Source organism: Nematolebias whitei, chromosome 7, assembly GCF_014905685.2.
Source record: "Nematolebias whitei isolate Nwh7 chromosome 7, NemWhi1, whole genome shotgun sequence".
Taxonomy (NCBI): Eukaryota; Metazoa; Chordata; class Actinopteri; order Cyprinodontiformes; family Rivulidae; genus Nematolebias; species Nematolebias whitei.
In genome coordinates this window covers 49,845,957-49,850,670 of record NC_056504.1, presented here as the reverse complement: position 1 = coordinate 49,850,670, position 4,714 = coordinate 49,845,957, and the positions used below count along the sequence as shown (strand labels likewise).

General features: G+C 48.1%; 1 protein-coding gene across 3 annotated transcripts in view; it reads right to left on the bottom strand.

Moving 5' to 3' along the window:
* LOC119412049 (plasma membrane calcium-transporting ATPase 1) overlaps window positions 1-1,911 on the bottom strand; it is a 98,365-nt gene extending 96,454 nt beyond the window's left edge. For all 3 annotated transcript variants that reach the window (XM_037679028.1, XM_037679026.1, XM_037679027.1), the window contains exon 1: window positions 1,735-1,911. The gene's annotated coding sequence lies outside the window, so the exon portion shown is untranslated. The remainder of the gene's footprint in view (window positions 1-1,734) is intronic.
* Between the last annotated feature and the right edge of the window lie 2,803 nt (window positions 1,912-4,714).

The window sequence follows — 4,714 nt, the reverse complement described above, 5'->3', positions numbered from 1 at the left end:
CCATAAGAAAACCGCACCGGGGACCATAAGAAAACCGCACCGGGGACCATAAGAAAACCGCACCTGCAGTCATTCAGTGTTGCGTCTCTTTCCCATCCTCTCGAACTCCAGGCAGTTGGGGAAGATGGCTGCCCATCCTGAGCCTGGTTCTGATGGAGGTATCCTCCTGTTCAAATGGGAGTCGTTTCTCTCCACTGTCTCCAATGTGCTGCTCAGTAGGTTGAGACAGTTTCAACACAATCTGCAGCTTTTAGATGGATCACTATAATAATTATGCATTTTCTAACCTTTGCAGCTGTTTGGTGCCCTGAGATGAAGTCTGCTGTGAACTGGTGCTGTACATAAAGAAGCTCAGAACCACCACACCATCAGAGGCTGCTCTTCATGCTGATCTTCTGATCCAGTCCATCTCCTCACAGCTTCTGTTCTTCTAGAACCAGGCTGCAGAGCAGCGAAGAAGAAGAAATGCCCTCCTTTGGAGGTCAAAGCTGAGGAGTCGGAGCAGAGATGCGGGATTCCCCCCTCCTTCCTCACGCAATGAGGCGGGACACACCCAGCCGGAGAGGAAGGGGGGAGGAGAAAAGGAGCAGAGCCTCCTGCTCATCCTAGGAGGTGACGTCAGCACGGGTCTTCACGCGCCACACTCCCGGTAATTACAACGAAACGCACCCGGTAACGATTTTTACCCCCCAGGCCTGAAAGCCTGTTTACAGTCTGAGAAGAAGAAGTGGAGGAAACGGTCCAACAATCCGAACCGGCTGACCCTGCAGGCAGGAGGATCCATCCCAGAAAGCCAATCAATCAATCACCAGAAAACCAATCAATCACCAGAACCACGCCGCTGTAAAGAGACGGTTCCGCTCAACAAGCAGGGTCCACTTGTGGAAGAGCGAACCTCCTGTTGGGTTTTTAATTCGGAAAAAGCAACGAGGCGGGTTCAGGCTGGAGGCAAACTGTTTCCAGACACGGAAAAATGCGCAGCCGGGTCTGGGTTCTGCAGCAGAACCGAGCCCCGGGAGAACACAGCCATTTTATTGATTTCACCCCTCCCTCCCCCAACTTTACTCCAAGTTTCACACGAACCGGTTCAGTCCGTTTACGGTACCGATGGTTCCGAGGATGCCTTTGGTCGAAAAGACACGTTAACCGTCCGGATCGAAAACGACAGAAAAAAACCACGAATAAGAAACAAAAACTGCCGAGGTTTAAACAGCCAGAGCTGGTTTTAATCCGCCACAACCGGACCAAAAGTAGCCCCGAACCGGTGAGGCGCCGCGGTAAGACCGGAGAGAAACCCGGAATATGTGCCCGGTAATGAGTGGGTGTCAGCCGTGCACCGAGCAGACGAGCAGTAACGACTAAATTCGGTAAAAGATTAAAAGCCCGCGTTGAACCGCGTCAGCTACAAGTGACCAGGAGGGAAACGGAAAGTTGAAGAATCCAGAGATTAGACGCGACCTTTTTTTCCCTCTCCTGGTCCCAGAAATCACGTCCCGCGGCTGCTCGCGTGTCGACACGGCAGGACGGAGACTTCACCAGGGCTGGTCCAACTCCACCCAACAGGCTGGCGAACAGAACCGACCCGGACCGGACCGTGAGGGGGTGGGGGGGATTAAAAACCTTCAACTTGTTCCTGCCCCGACCAGCACCAGGTTAGCTGCAGTAAATCTGTGAGGAAAGCCCAACAGGCTGGTCCCGAAATGACTCCCTGAGGGGAGAAAAACACGAACTCACCCTTTTCTCTCTCGCCTTCCCTCCCTCTGCCTTCTGCGGGTAAAGCAGGTCCAGATGGCGGTTCTGCTCCTGTACCGAGTCGGGTCCGGGCGCTGTGTACTCCCCGGAGCGGTAAAAAAAAACAAAAAACTGACCCCGACCTTCCGACCAACCGCTGCCCTCGCGAGCCGAGCGACTGGAAGTGAGCGAGCGCGTGCAGAAGAGCTCGGGAGTGGGCGGGGCCAGTGCGGGCTCACCCCCGGAGTTTTTTAAGGTGGACCTGAAAGTGTCGGAGCGCCCCTGTAATCGGACTCTGCAGCGATCAGAACCGGTCCGGTTCTGGAGCTCCGCTCACCGTCAGCGGGTGCAGCGCCCCACATGTGACGCCAAAACTGTAGAAGAGACAAGAAATCCGCTGCGGCGCCTCCTTAGGGTCACCATGGTAACCACACACCTGGGTCCGTCACTCCCCGACTGCACTCTTAATGCCACAGGCAGACACAGCTGAGTCTCACTGAAAACTCTTGAAGCTTTGGCCATCCTACAGCAGACTTTTACGTTTTTTTAACTCCATTTGGACTTTTGTGAGACATGGAGGGCGTAAAAAGAGCGTCACTTCCTGTTTGGAGGAGAAAACTGATGGTGGAAGTCCAGGAGAGTTTGGGTGTGTGGCCTCTGACCTCTGGGGAAATCACATCCGACCTCAAACAGGAAGACAGAAATATTTACATGATGGAGAAATTGTAGAAAAAGAGGAAATCTGTGAGTGTAAGAAGAATTTGTAATAAAAGAAAATTCTGTGGAGAAATCCTCCACGCTGTGATTAAAGATGTGGAAACATCAGTCAGGTGAAGTCCAACTTTGTTGACCTGTCTAAACTCTGAATGATGGTTCTGCAGGTCCAAACAGGACTGGGTTTAACAAACAAAAATACCATTGTTACGAGGAGACGTCAGTTTTTTAAGCTTCCAAACTCTGAATTCCTCATCGAGACACATCTGGTTTATTTTTGTTCTGGTTTTTCCACACATTTCATAGAAGTGACAAAAACTGAAAAATAACGAACAAACAGACTAAAGGTTTACAACGCATGCACCAAAACACTTTAAATATTTATTTTAATGCATTTATTCAAAACTAAAATGTGCAGTAATAGTTTGAAATAGTCCAAATTTCGCACTAGAATCATGCGATTGCTTTACTCAAGTAAAACTAAAGTAATATTTTTAAGTAATTTTAAGTAAAGTAAGTAATATTTTTCTTTGTCCTCACATTTTGTCCTCTATCTATAAAGATTTAATGCTTTGGACCAACTCTTTAAATCTGGCCTCACCAACAAACATTCAGTTTGATGAATATGGTTTGTTCCTTGAAATAAATAATTTCTTCTGCACTTGGAGCTGTTGATGGTGTGCGCTCGTGAAGTGGAGCTGATAAATGTCCTGAGCTGATAAAGTTTGTGGGAGTTGTGATTAAAAACAGCAAACGCTTCGCTCTTTAATGAAAGTCGGGTGTTCATTTATTATTTTCTGAAACAACAATCCTCAGTTCTGCAGAGAAGAGTTAAATAAATCAAATGATGATACAGAATACTTTCTGCTTCAGATGGGTTGTCTTGTTTACTTGGAATTTTAGGTAGTAATACATAACGCAGCAAAGTACTTGTAAGTACTTGTAAGTACCAGCACGGACGTGGCTGGTTCATCCTCAGTACCAGTTGCTGCCTATATACCCAAACTGGGTAAGTACTGGGTAGTTTGCTACCACTCTTTATTTTCAAACATCAGTTTAACACTGATTTTTTCATTTATACATTTTATTTTTATTTTTGCAGCTAATTTAGCGTCAGAGGTTTCAAAGAGTCTAAAAATGCGTACTTGAACAGTCAGCTGGTAATGACGAGCGTGAGTTTGTGATGTTTGACTGGAGGATTCATCAGAAATCTGTGATTTATTTATTTGTGATTTAGCACATCTGTCTGATGTGAAGTCATGAAATATGGAGATTACATCATTTTTTATGAGAGATGGAGGTGTACGTTGATGAGAGGCTCCTTTTTTATTTTATTTTTTGCTGGTGCTAACGCAGAGCAGGAACAAAGAATCTGAAAAGAAATTTCTCTCCAACAGCCAACTGGCCTCTCAATCAGCTCTGCCTCCCACGCTATGCTAATGACAGAGAGGTGGTTGAAGCTGCCACTCAGCAGCACATTACACGGCCGATCCGCAACAACAGCTGACTGCAGAGGAAGGAGAGCCGCTCAGAGTCCACATCATGGCTGGGATCCAGGCCCAGATTCTGCCCCGCTTCCTTGGAGGCGCCTGATGCTGCTGGTTGGACCCGCCACCACGGTGCTCAAGTGGAGGTTCGGCTCTCGGCCTCTTCAGCTCACTGTTGTCACAACACAAGTGTGTATCTAATGTCAACACGTCCTGCCGAGTCCGTGGGAAGGCGGCTGGGCCGAGACGAGCAGAACCTGGACAATCGGACCGAAAGGCGGATCGACCCCTTCACACAAAAACTGCTTCAAGCCCAGATGTTGCCGTTTCCCCAACGAGGGAAATGTTTCTGGTAATCCAGAATGCAGAGATGGTTTTATAAAAACAAAACACCCTCAGTGGCAGAAAATATAAAAATATCAGGCCAAAGAAAGGATTCACGAAGAAGAAACAACAGAAAAGTAAAAGGAACTGAAAACCTGAGGTCTAAAGTTCAGCCGAGGACAGGTGTGGCTTTCAGTTCCCTGAAACCTGCTGGGGAGTGAAACCAGCGTTCTGTGGAAGAATGCATGTCGTCTTTCAGGCCAACAAACCTAACAAACTGTGTGAGACATGAGTCCCATGGAGGGGTCCCCTGTCCTTTAGGGAAGCCTCTGTCCAGTAGAGGTCCCTCTTCCTGGAAGGGTCCCCCATCCTGTAGGTGTTCTCTGTCCTGTAAAGGGCATCCTGTATGGGTCATCCATCCTGTAGGTGTCCTCTGTCCAGGGGTCCCTCATCCTTTG